This window comes from Stenella coeruleoalba, assembly GCF_951394435.1.
Source record: "Stenella coeruleoalba genome assembly, chromosome: 6".
NCBI lineage: Eukaryota > Metazoa > Chordata > Mammalia > Artiodactyla > Delphinidae > Stenella > Stenella coeruleoalba.
This window is the reverse complement of record NC_137151.1, coordinates 19,136,715-19,150,399: the sequence shown is the minus strand read 5'-3', so window position 1 is coordinate 19,150,399 and position 13,685 is coordinate 19,136,715. Positions and strand designations below refer to the sequence as shown.

The 13,685-nt window shown below is 44.3% G+C and overlaps 1 pseudogene across 1 annotated transcript in view; it reads left to right on the top strand.

The window, feature by feature from the left end:
- Positions 1–12,549, top strand: part of LOC307188193 (RAD52 motif-containing protein 1-like) — a 28,058-nt pseudogene extending 15,509 nt beyond the window's left edge. The window contains exons 10-11 of the transcript XR_013831745.1: positions 6,510–6,586; positions 9,438–12,549. The product of XR_013831745.1 is annotated as an RAD52 motif-containing protein 1-like (transcript). The remainder of the gene's footprint in view (positions 1–6,509; positions 6,587–9,437) is intronic.
- The last annotated feature ends 1,136 nt before the right edge of the window (positions 12,550–13,685 follow it).

Genomic DNA, 13,685 nt, shown 5'->3' with positions numbered 1-13,685 from the left:
TTGCATTTCCTGCTTGTTTGCTTTGCCAAAAAGGGCCGTATGCGTTTTTTCCTGAATATATTTATGAAAAAACGCATATGCCCTTTTTGGCCAACTGCATCATTGTCGAAGGTCTGCCGCTTTTCATGTGCTTTAAAGGTGACTCCCATCTACCTCCTGAAAACTGTTTCCTGCAATTCTTCCTTCCTTTCAAATCCTCTTCGTTGCCTTACCTCAAGATATTTTTGGACTATAGTTATCACTTATAACCCTGCTGGTTTGTGAATTGCAGTGCTCCTGAGCTCCGTTTCTCAACTTGCTTTTCTGTGAGCTGGCCACAAAATCGCAGGATTGCTACAGGCCCTCTTCTGTTTCCGGGGCGGCAGGCTGAGTCTTTGGTTAATTCTGCTACCTGATTGGAAATTAGAGTGACATGTGCCTGTCCAAACACCTAGATCTAGTCTCTCATTAGTTCCCTCTCTTCCCGTTCATTGTCCAGAGAATTTGCAGACTGTACGAAACAGGAGTTTAAAGGTGCTGCTTCTCCAAGTGGGGAGATTGTTAGTAAAGCGGCTGGAATGGCGAACCCGAGCACCAGCAGATGAAAAATGAGGTGCGTTTTAGAAACCTTTTCCGCTCACACTGTGTACAGTCCTCTGGATTTCCCATGCATGTTTTAGCTGTATTAAGATTCCCTTGAACCTGTAGATTTGGGACCCATGGAATGGGTACCAGGCAGTATTACTTTAAAGGGTCTCCATTTGCTCACCCAACCTCACTAATCCTCTTAGCCCGAACAGTTTCCTGTCTTATGTCTCATCCTGCTGCGGGTCTAGATGTGTTCAATCCATGTTGCATCTCAGCCCCTGAGCAAAAGTTGTAAGAATTTTTCTCTCTCTCACTGTTTTTATTTTTCTTTTTAATTTATTATTATATTGGTTAGAGCTGAGTTTCAGTGCTCTGTTTCTTGCTGCTGTATTTCCACTTGATTGACGTACAGAGAGACATCAATAAATTCTTCTTCAGATTCTTACCAGTCGTATATATTCTTTTCCGGTGACTTGAGTGTGCTGAGCGCTGTTCTTTGAGGTACCGTGTAGGCCTTTTCGATTATCAATTTGGTATTAGGAACGGTATCTTCGCTAATTTCAACCTCCTGGATAATGCCTCACCCCTCCCCACCTTTCCCCTTTAGCAGCCTTGTTTTCTACATATTTCACTATGTTTATCTTTTGTAATTTATTTCATGTGTAGCAATTTTTGATTCCACCTTTAAGTGATATGTGTCTTTTTTTTTCTTACTTACGTCACTTAGAATGATCATACGTAACTCCTCCCAAGTTGTTGCAACTGGCTTTATTTCATTGATTTCCTGACTGAGTAATATTCCACTCTCCATAAGTGCCACATCTCTTTTATCCATTTTTTCCTTCCAGGGACATTTAGGTTGTATCCAAGTTGAGGCTCTTTTAAACAGAGAGGCGGTAAACGTTGGGGTGCCTGTGTCCTGTCGATTTTTGTTTTTCCCGAGATATACACCCATGAGTGCAAGTCCCCTATGCTCTGTAGCTCATTTTTTAGATGCTTTAGTAAACACAATACACTTCTCTAGAGTGGCCGTTGGCAATTTACATTTCCAGTATCAGCCTCACAGGGCTCCCTTTTCTCCTCGCCCTGTCCTGCATTTCTGGTGTTTACACTTTATGAGGATAGCTCTTCTGACTGATGCGAAGTGATACCTTTTGTAGTATTGATTTCCAGTGCCCACCTGTTTGGTTGGCTAAAAAGGGTGTATGCCCTTTCCTTGAATATATTCAGAAAAAACGCATACGCCCTTTTTGGCCAACTGCATCGTTGGCGATGTTCAGCCCCTTTTCTTGTGCTTTAATGGCGAGTCCTTTCTACCTCTTCAAATCCCTTTCCTGCCATTCTCCCTTGCTTACAAGTCCTTTTCGGTGACTTACCTCAAGACATTTTTCGACGATAGATATTTTCAGCTCTTCAGTTTCGTGAATTGTAGTGCCCCTGAGTTCCATTTTTCAACTTGTGTTTTTGGGAACTGGCCACAAAACAGCGGGATTTCCTCAAGCCCTATTCTGTTTCCGTGGGTAATCTTAGCCTTTGGTCAGTACGTCTTCCGGATTGGAAATTAGAGTGACATGTGCCTGTCTGAACACCTAGGACTTGTCTCTCATTGTTCCTCATCCTTCCGCTTCATCCTCTGGACAAATTCCAAACTGTACGCAACAGGATGTTGACAGTGCTGACATCTCCAAGTGGGGAGACTGTTAGTAAAGACGCTGGAGGGGTGAACCCGAGCACCAGGAGATGAGGAGATGAGATGCCTTTTCCAAACTCTTCCCGATCAGACGGTATACCATTCTCTGGGTGTGACACACATGTTTTAGCAGTAGGAAGAGTCCCATTCATGTAAGGAGAACACCAGGGCTTTTTCAAAATCAGTGTCTCCCCGAAACCCAAACTGGGGAATTTTTTAAGCTACGGCTACACATATGTTCATTAAGGGCCTTGGGAAGTAGGCAGAGTCCAAACTTTAGATGATTGAAGTCTTCAGGGTCAGAAGCACTCACCACCAGCTTCCCTTAGGTTACACTTTAACTGTCATTGATAGATGATGTTGATAAAAATATCTGTTCTTTTTCAGATTATTTCCCCTTATAGGTTATTGCAAAATGTTGAGTGTAGTTCCCTGTGCTATACAGTAGTTCCTTGTTGATGATCTATTTTATACATAGCAGTGTGTATGTGTTAATCCCAAACTGTTAATTTATCCCTCCTCCCACCTTTCCCCTTTGGTAATAATAAATTATAAGATTTTATACTTCTCAGAAATGGGGGAGGTGAAAGAGAGGTAGCATTTTCAATGGAAAAGCATTCTAAACAAGATTGAAGCTTTAGCCAAGATTATTAGATGTACATCCTTGGAAAGAAATCACTTCATTTCTCTAAAGTTGACCTGACAAATAAGACAGACCTCTTCACTGAACTTGCTTATAATAAAGTGATGGAATTATCAAATGGAAGTGTTAGAAACATCTTATTTTACCCGAGCCTTATACACTGCTCTATGTTAATTACAGTTTGGCTCACACATCTGTTCATTGAAGTTACAATGCTCTCAATTTTGGTTACTGATCCTCCAGAGTGGGCCCCAACAAGGGTCCCCCTGCCCAGTGTCATTGGAGCCAACAGATCGAGACTGAGTTTGGTTCAGAAGCAGAGGAAACTTTATATTTGGTTCAAAGAATAGAGAGGTGAGAGCGTGCAGTCCCCTGCGGGCTGTGGGCCAGGCTGCTGTGTAGGGATCCTGTCAGCGTCAGCGGAAGGGAGGGGGCAGAGCTCTCGAGGGCCGGGTTGGCTGCATGTCTATGTCGCGGAGTCTGCACGGTGTCCCACGAGCTGCGTTGTCGACCCAGCCATTCTGCACTAGGAAATCGGGTCTAAAGTGTCGGGTGTGGGATCTCTGCATGCGGAACCCTAGGAGCACGTGAAATTAGACAAAGCACAAAGGAAAAGAAGGTTAGACTTTATGTTTTTGCCCAGATTCTGTTTTTATCTCCCAGGAAGTTTTCATGGGCCTTGCCAGTGACAAACCCCTCCTCTGCCTTTTGTCCCATTCCTCATTCTTGGGGCGCTGAGGGTGCAGACCCCTCTTATGTAACTGCTTCGTGCTGTGTTGGGAGCCCTCATACCTGGGGGCGAGGGTCAGAACTTCTCCCCAGCAGCCTCCAGGTGAGGTTGATTGTCCCCAGGCCTCCTGCCTCACTGCTTGTCCGCCTGAGCGCCAGCATTGTGTTATAGATTCTAATGACCTTTAAGGGTCCAGGAAAGAGAGGCGCAGAGACGCTGGGGGGTCCGGTTTTACCCCGCTCCACACTTGTTCTGCCACCTTAGGCTGACGGTTTCTGCCAGCCTAGATGCTCTGACCAGTAGTCTGTGCTTTCTTCAATTAGGCCCCTGAATTAACGTACAAACAGCACCAGGTGTCAGAGCCCTGCCCGCTCAACTCTCAGACAGTCCAGGGCCGGTGGTGATCCAGGACCATGATGGCCACTGAGTCAACAGCCTTTTGAAGTAGCCAGGAGTCCAGCCGGTCTCATTGGCCGCCGTCACCGTGGTGTCTGTAGGCTTTTCTATGGTGACAGCGTGATATACGGTTCTCCCGCCAAGCTTATTAGCTCCCCTCTGGGTGCAGTAAGTCCTGCAAGCAGTAGTCTGCTCCTTTGGGGCACACTCTTGTTGTTTTCTGAGAGAAGCTCCAGGTCACGTGATGGTCACGCGAGTCGTCACGGGGGCCCGTTGCCCCCCGGTTGTGTCTCTGGATGTTGGAGTTGGAGGGCCTCCTCACTCGAGGTCAGTGTGCCCACGGAGCGAACCCTGCAACTTCAGGGCATGGTTGGTGGTTAGGATCACCACGTGGGGTCCTTTTCCCTTAGGAGGGAGCTGGCCTTGTGGGCTGCTGATTTCCAGGTTTTTAGACACCCCCAGTACCCTGGCCGGATGGGGCGGCAGGCCAAGCCCTTGGTGACCTTAGTTTATCCTACCTGGAGGGCATTCTTGCCTTGTTCCATTTCAAGTGGTCCTAGTTTGCGCACTAATACTCCAAGGGCGATTCACCTTTGACCGGGAATGTAAAGGTCAAAGGGTTTAGCTAAATTAGGGAGTTCCAGGGCAAGGGTCTGAATTGACTGCTCTTTCCATTCTTGAAAGGCCACTTCTGGATTCTATTCAAAAGGATCATCATCTTTTCCTTTCAGTGTTTCATATAGAGGCCCAGCTACTAGACTGTAGTTAGGGATCCAGATGCAGCAAACCCTGGCCTCCCCAGGAACCCCTAAGCTGTCTTCTAGTTTTAGAAGGGGTAAGGCTGCAAATGGCTTCTTCCCTTTCCTGGGATGGGCTTCTCCAACCTTCTGTGAGAATGAAGCCCAGGCAGGTCACCGCAGTCTGTGATATTTGAGCTTTTTCTTGGACAACTTCTATCCGTTGTTGGCTTGGTAGTTCAGAGGCCTCCTTAGTAGGGCTGGCGATCAGAATGTCATCTGCATATTGAAGGAGGGTTCCCTTTTGCAGAGGTAGAACTTTTAGGTCTTTAGCTAACGTTTCCCCAAAGATGGTGTGGGAATTTTTGAACCCTTGCGGCAGGACGTCCCAGCAGTATTGTTTTTGTTGTATGTTGAGTCCTGCCACTCAGAAGCCAAAATTTCTTGTGACTCTGGGACTAATGGAATACAGAAGAAGGCATCATTGAAGTAATAGAGAATACCATGTCCTGGTGGTTGGTAGAATGACCAGCAGTGTGTAGGAATTAGGAACTACTGGATGTATACCCTCGGTGGCTTCACTGACTGTCCTGACATCCTTTACCAGGTCCCCAGCAGCCCACGGGGCTCTCGTGGTCAGGCCAATCCCAGTATATGGAGCTCACCTGGGCAGGTCCCCAGCAGCCAACGGGGCTCTTGTGGTCACGCCCCTCCCAGGATATGGAGCTCACCTGTGCAGGTCCCCAGCAGCCCACAGGGCTCTCGTGGTTCGGACCCTCCCAGGATATGGAGCTCACCTGTGCAGGTCCCCAGCAGCCCACAGGGCTCTCGTGGTTCGGACCCTCCCAGGATATGGAGCTCACCTGTGCAGCTACCCAGAAGCCCCTGAGGCTCTCGTGGTCAGGCCCCTCCCAGGATATGGAGCTCACCTGTGCAGCTACCCAGCAGCCCCTGGGGCTCTCGTGGTCAGGCCCCTCCCAGGATATGGAGCTCACCTGTGCAGCTACCCAGAAGCCCCTGGGGCTCTCGTGGTCAGGCCCCTCCCAGGATATGGAGCTCCCCTGGGCAGGCACCCAGCAAGCCTGGGCACACAGGAACCATGCGCATAGCCCTCATTGCACAGCACCCCCAGCTCACCTGTCGGTAAGAGCTGACACAGAGCACCTCAGAGCAGGACTTGAACTAACCAACAGCAGCTCCGACAGGTCTGTGACCCTGAGCGTCACTCTGTGCGGCCTCCCCCAGCCTGGTCTTCTAGAGACTTCCACTGCAGCCGGGCCACCAGGCCTCTGTCTCCAACCACCACCCACCCCTCCTCTCCCTGACTCCTGGGTTCCTCTCATTAGGAGAGGGTCTTGAAATTGTCTCCCACTCATGGGTCAGATAAAATGATTAGAAAACAAGCCAGGGCTGGCAGCCTCTTGTCTATCCTGACCCTCAGGACGCCACACCTTTTCCTTGGACCTGGCTGTTTCAACAAGGTACATTTTCTGCAACTGTGAGCCCCTGAGGGGCGAGGATTGGCTGACCTAGGCAGCCTGACCCTGCCAGCCCGCCCTCCCCAGGTGTGCCTGGGTTGAGGTAGATATAAACACTGCTCCAGGCAACAAGAGCCCGTGCAGCTGTGCCTGACGCCATATTCTCTTCCCCGTTAGCAGTCTCGGGGCTGGGCTGGTGGGAAGGAGTGAGGGGCTACGGCTCTGTGGGTGGCCCGGTGTGAGTGGGGGTCTGCTGGACTTTCTGCAGGAGTTGCCAAGCTGCCACCTGCTAAAGAAGAGGATGTGTCACCCATACCTGCCGCTGGAATTTCTCCTCGGGCAGAGGTGAGGAAGGAAGAAAGCAGTGGCGGCCGGAACAGGAGGGGTATCTCAGGCAGGGAAATGGAAAGCTTCCAGAAGAGCGCCCGGGGCCAGGACCATCCTGGCTGGCCTGCAGGCACCAAGTCGGCCTGAGTGCTGTGGCTGGTGTGGCTCCAGGGCCCTTCCTCTAGGCTTTCAAGTCCTGGCACACATTCAGGTGCTTTACTTGGGAAGGGTGGGAAAAGTTCAGCAGCAGCTGGCCTGGGGCTCAGCTCACGTTTACTCAGAAACGCCTTGGCACGGTCCCCCAGCTTTGCACTGAGGGCGCTCCATGCGGGCGAGCTGCTGGCTGCATGGGAGACGATTCCCTACCTCTGACCAACTTCAGAATTGTTTACCACTGGAGCAAGTGCCCTTATAGGGTTTTCCTCTGTGTAACTGGTGGGTTCTTTTTTGGTTCAAGGTAGATATTATTCCTGTTTTTTGTATTTATAGATATAAGCATGGAAATAATTCATTCGTATAAATACATCTATGCAAAGGGAAGAACTTTTTTTCCTGTTTTATTTTTTAAATTTTATTTTTTTTAATTTGTGAATTTTATTCTATTTTTTTATACAGAAGGTTCTTATTGGTTATCTGTTTTATACATATAAGTGTATACATGTCAATCCCAATCTCCCAATTCATCCCACCACCATCCCCCCACGGCTTTCCCCCCTTGGGGTCCATACGTTTGTTCTCTACATCTGTGTGTCTCTTTCTGCCCTGCAAACCGGTTCATCTCTACCATTTTTCTTGGTTCCACATGTATGCATTAATATACAATATTTGTTTTTCTCTTTCTGATTTACTGCACTCTGTATGACAGTCCCTAGACCCATCAACATCTCTACAAATGACCCAATTTCATTCCTTTTTATGGCTGAGTAATATTCCATTTGTCTGTCTGTGGGCATTTACATTGCTTCCATTACCTGGCTATTGTAAAGAGTGCTGCAATGAATATTGTGGTGAATGTGTCTTTTTTTTTTTTTTTTTTTTGCGGTACGTGGGCCTCTCAGTGTTGTGGCCTCTCCCGTTGTGGAGCACAGGCTCTGGACGCGCAGGCTTAGCGGCCATGGCTCATGGGCCCAGCCGCTCCGCAGCATGTGGGATCTTCCCAGACCAGGGCACGAACCTGTGTCCCCTGCATTGGCAGGCGGACTCTCAACCACTGCACCACCAGGGAAGCTCTGAATGTGTCTTTTTGATTTATGGTTTTCTCTGGGTATATGCCCAGTAGTGGGATTGCTGGATCATATGGTAATTCTATTTTTAGTTTTTTAAGGAACCTCCATACTGATCTCCATAGTGACTGTAGCAATTTACATTCCCACCAATAGTGGAAGAGGGTTCCTTTTCTCCACACCCTCTCCAGCATTTGTTGTTTTTAGATTTTCTGATGATGCCCATTCTAACAGGTGTTAGGTGATATCTCATTGTAGCTTTGATTTACATTTCTCTAATAATTAGTGATGTTGAGCAGCTTTTCATGTGCTTCTTGGCCATCTCTATGTCTTCTTGGAAGAAATGTCTATTTAGATATTCTGCCCATTTTTGTATTGGGTTTTTGTTTTTTTTTTAATATTGAGCTGCATGAGCTGTTTATATATATATTCGAGATTAATCCTTTGTCCATTGATTCATTTGCAAATATTTTCTCCCATTCTGAGGGTTGTCTTTTCGTCTTGTTTGTAGTTTCCTTTGGTTTGCAAAGCTTTTATGTTTCATTAGGTCCCATTTGTTTATTTTTCTTTTTATTGCATTACTCTAGGAGGTGGATCATAAAAGGTCTTGCTGTGATTTATGTCAGAGTATTCTTCCTAGGTTTTCCTCTAAGAGTCTTATACTGTCTTGTGTTACATTAAGGTCTCTAATCCATTTTGAATTTATTTTTCTGTATGGTGTTAGGGAGTGTTCTAATTTTATTCTTTTACATATAGCTGCCCATTTTTCCCGGCACCACTGATTGAAGAGACTGTCTTTTCTCCATTGTATAGTCTTGCCTCCTTTGTCATAGATTAGTTGACCATAGGTGTATAGGTTTATCTCTGGGCTTTCTTTTTTTTTTTTTTGCTTTTACACCTTTATTGGAGTATAATTGCTTTACAGTGGAGTGTTAGTTCCTGCTGTATAACAAAGTCAATTAGCTATACATATACATATATCACCATGTCCCCTCCCTCTTGCATCTCCCTCCCACCCTCCATATCCCACCCGTTTAGGTGGTCACAAAGCATCAAGCTGATCTCCCTGTGCTATGTGGCTGCTTCCCAGTAGCTACCAGTGTTACATTTGGTAATGTTAATATGTCTATGCCACTCTCTCACTTCGTCCCAGCTTATCCTTCCCCCTCCCTGTGTCCTCAAGTCTTTTCTCTACGTCTGTGTCCTTAATCCTGTCCTGCCCCTATGTTCTTCATAAACTTTCTTTTTTCTTTATATTCCATATATCTGTGTTAGCATACGGTATTTGTTTTTCTCTTTCTGACTTACTTCACTGTGTAGGACAGATTCTAAGTCCATCCACCTCACTACAAATAACTCAGTTTTGTTTCCTTTTATGGCTGAGTAATATTCCATTCTATATATGTGCCAGATCTTCTTTATCCATTCATCTGTCGATGGACACTTAGGTTGCTTCCATGTCCTGGCTATTGTAAATAGAGGTGCAGTGAAGATTGCTGTATATAACTGTTTTTGAATTATGGTTTTCTCAGGGTATATGCCCAGTAGTTGGATTGCTGGGTTGTATGGTACTTCTATTTATAGTTTTTTTTTTTTTTTTTTTGCTGTACGCGGGGCTCTCACTGTTGTGACCTCTCCCATTGCAGAGCGCAGGCTCAGCGGCCATGGCTCACGGGCCTAGCCACTCTGCGGCATGTGGGATCTTCCCAGACCGGGGCACGAACCCGTGTCCCCTGCATCGGCAGGTGGACTCCCAACCACTGCGCCACCAGGTAAGCCCCTATTTTTAGGTTTTTAAGGAACCTCCATACTGTTCTCCCTAGTGGCTATATCAGTTTATATTCCCACCAACAGTGCAAGAGGGTTCCCTTTTCTCCAGTGAATGCCTCTCCAGCATTTATTGTTTGTAGATTTTTTCATGGTTGCCATTCTGACTGCTGTGAGGTGATACCTCACTTAGGTTTTTTTTTTTTTTATGAGTCACATGAGAAATTCTGTTTCTTTTTTTTTTTAGATGTTGGGGGTAGGAGTTTATTAATTAATTTATTTTTGCTGTGTTGGGTCTTTGTTTCTGTGCGAGAGCTATCTTCAGTTGTGGCAAGCGGGGGCCATTATTCATCACGGTGTGCAGGCCTCTCACTATCGCGCCCTCTCTTGTTGAGTAGCACAGGCTCCAGATGCGCAGGCTCAGTAGTTGTGGCTCATGGGCCTAGTTGCCCGGCGGCATGTGGGATCCTCCCAGACCAGGACTCGAACCCGTGTCCCCTGCATTAGCAGGCAGATTCTCAACCACTGCGCCACCAGGGAAGCCCCTCACTGTAGTTTTGATTTGAATTTCTCTAATGATTAGTGATGTTCAGCATCCTTTCATGTGTTTGTTGGCAATCTGTATATCGTCTTTGGAGAAATGTCTATTTAGGTCTTCTGCCCATTTTTGGATTGGGCTGTTTTTGTGATATTTAGGTACATGAGCTGCTTGTAAATTTTGGAGATTAATCCTTTGTCATTTGATTCATTTGAAAATATTTTCTCCCATTCTGAGGGTTGTCTTGTCGTTTTGTTTATGTTTTTCTTTGCTGTGCAAAAGCTTTTAAGTTTCGTTAGGTCCCATTTGTTTATTTTTGTTTTTATTTCCATTTCTCTAGGAGGTGGGTCAAAAAGGATCTTTCTGTGATTTATGTCATAGAGTGTTCTGCCTATGTTTTCCTCTAAGAGTTTTATAGTGTCTGGTCTTACATTTAGATCTCTAATCCATTTTGAGTTTATTTTTGTGTGTGGTGTTATGGAGTGTTCTAATTTCATTCTTTTACGTGTAGCTGTCCAGTTTTCCCAGCACCACTTACTGAAGAGACTGTCTTTTCTCCATTGTATATCCTTGCCTCCTTTCTCATAGATGAGTTAGCCATAGGTATGTAGGTTTATCTCTGGGCTTTCTATGCTGTGCCATTGATCTATATTACTGTTTTTGTGCCAGTACCATATAGTCTTGATTACTGTAGCTTTGTAGTATAGTCTGAAGTCAGGAAGTCTGATTCCTCCAGCTGTTTTAATTTTCCTCAAGACTGCTTTGGCTATTCGGGGTCTTTGGTGTCTCCATACAAATTTTAAGATTTTTTTGTTCTACTTCTGTAGAGAATGCCACTGGTAGTTTGACAGGGATTGCATTGAATCTGTAGATTGCTTTGGGTAGTACAGTCATTTTCACAATATTGATACGTCTAACCCAGGAACATGGTTTATACCTCCATCTGTTTATATCATGTTTGATTTCTTTCAGCAGTGTCTTATAGTTTTCTGAGTACAGGTCTTTTACCTCCTTAGGTAGGTTCATTCCTACGTATTTTATTCTTTTTGTTGCAATGGTGAATGGGATTGTTTCCTTAATTTCTCTTTCTGATCTTTCATTGTTAGTGTATAGGAAAGCAAGAGATTTCTGTGCATTAATTTTGCATCCTGCAACTTTACCAAATTCATTGATTAGCTCTCAATGTAGTTTTCTGGTGGCATCTTTAGGATTCACTATGTATAGTATCGTGTCATTTGCAAAGAGTGACAATTTTACTTTTTCTTTCCACTTTATATTCCTTTTATTTCCTTTTCTTCTCTGATTGCTATGTCTAGGACTTCCAAAACTATGTTGAATAATAGTGGTGAGGGTGGACATCCTTGTTTTGTTCCTGATCTTAGAGGAAATGCATAAATGGTTGTTGAATTTTGTCAAAAGCTTTTCCTGTATTTATTGGGATGATCATATTTTTATTCTACAATTTGTTAATATGGTGTATCACATTGATTGGTTTGTGTATATTGAAGAATCCTTGCATCCCTGGGATAAACCCCACCTGATCATGGTGTATGATACTTTTATGTGTTGTTCAAGTTTGTTTCCTAGTATTTTGTTGAGGATTTTTACATCTATATTCATCAGTGATATTGGTCTCTAATTTTCTTTTTCTGTAGTATCTTTGTCTGGTTTTGGTATCAGGGTGATGGTGGCCTCATAGAATGAGTTTGGGAGTGTTCCTTCCCCTGAGAATTTCTGAAGAGTTTGAGATGGTTGGGTGTTAGCTTTTGTGTAAATGTTTGATAGAATTCACCTCTGTTGCAGTCTGGTTCTGGACTTTTGTTTGTTGGGAGATTTTTAATCACAGTTTCAATTTCATTACTTGTGATTTGTCTGTTCATATTTTCTACTTCTTCCTGGTTCAGTCTTGGAAGGTTATACCTTTCTAAGAATTTGTGCATTTCTTCCAGGTTGTCCATTTTACTGGCATAGAGATGCTTGTAGTAGTCTCTTAGGATGCTTTGTATTTCTGTGGTGTCTGTTGCAACTTCTCCTTTTTCATTTCTAATTTTATTGATTTGAGCTCTCTCCCCCTTTTTCTCTTTTTTTTTTTTTGCGATACGCTGGCCTCTCACTGTTGTGGCCTCTCCCATTGTGGAGCACAGGCTCTGGACGCGCAGGCTCATCGGCCATGGCTCACGGACTCAGCCGCTCCGCAGCATGGGGGGGTCTTCCCAGACCGGGGCACGAACCCATGTCCCTTACATTGGCAGGTGGACTCTCAACCACTGTGCCACCAGGGAAACCCTCTCACTCTTTTTCTTGCGTCTGGCTAAAGTTTATCATTTTTGTTTATCTTCTCAAAGAACCAGCTTTTAGTTTTATTGATCTTTGCTATTGTTCTCTTTGTTTCTTTTCATTTATTCATGCTCTGATCTTTATGATTTCTTTCCTTCTACTAACTTTGGGTTTTGTTCTTCTCTCTCTAGTTCCTTTAGGTGTAAGGTTAGATTATTTGAGATTTTTCTTGTTTCTTGAGGTAGGCTTGTATTGGTATAAACTTCCCTCTTAGAACTGCTTTTGCTGCATCCCATAGGTTTTGGATCATTGTGTTTTTGTTGTCATTTGTCTCTAGGTAGTTTTTGATTTCCTCTTTTATTTCTTCAGTGATCTCTTGGTTATTTAGTAACGTATTGTTTAGCCTCCATGTGTTTCTGTTTTTTACATTTTTTACCCTGTAATTGATTTCTAATTTCTTAGCATTGTGGTCAGAACAGCTGCTTGATATTATTTCAGTTTTCTTAAATTTCCTGATCTATTGATCATTATGTAGTGTCCTTCCTTTTCTTTTGTAACATTCTTTATTTTAAAATCTATTTTATGTGATATGAGTATTGCTATTCCAGCTTTCTTTTGATTTTCATTTGCATGGAATATATTTTTCCATCCCCTCACTTTCAGTCTGTATGTGTCCCTAGGTCTGAAATGGGTCTCTTGTAGACAGCATATATATGGGTCTTGTGTTTGTATCCATTCAGCGAGCGTGTATCTTTTGGTTGGAGCATTTAATCCATTCACGTGTAAGGTAATTATCAATATGTATCTTCCTATTACTATTTTCTGAATTGTTATGGGTTTGTCTTGGTGGGTCCTTTTCTTTTGTGTTTCCCACTTAGAGAAGTTCCTTTAACATTTGTTGTAGAGCTGGTTTCTTGGTGCTGAATGCTCTTAGCTTTTGTTTGTCTGTAAAGCTTTTGATCTCTCCATCAAATCTGAATGAGATCCTTGCGAGGTGGAGTACTCTTGGTTGTAGTTTCTTCCCTTTCATCACTTTAAATTTATCATGCCACTCCCTTCTGGCTTGTAGATTTTCTGCTGAGAAATCAGCTGTTAACCTTATGGGAGTTCTGTTGTATGTTATTTGTCATTTTTCCCTTGTTGCTTTCAATAATTTTTCTTTGTCTTTAACTTTTGTCACTTTGATTACTATGTGTCTCGGCATTTTTCTCCTTTGGTTTATCCTGCCTGGGACTCTCTGCACTTCGTGGACTACAGTGGCTTTTTCTTTTCCCATGCTAGGGAAGTTTGTGACTATAATCTCTTCAAATGT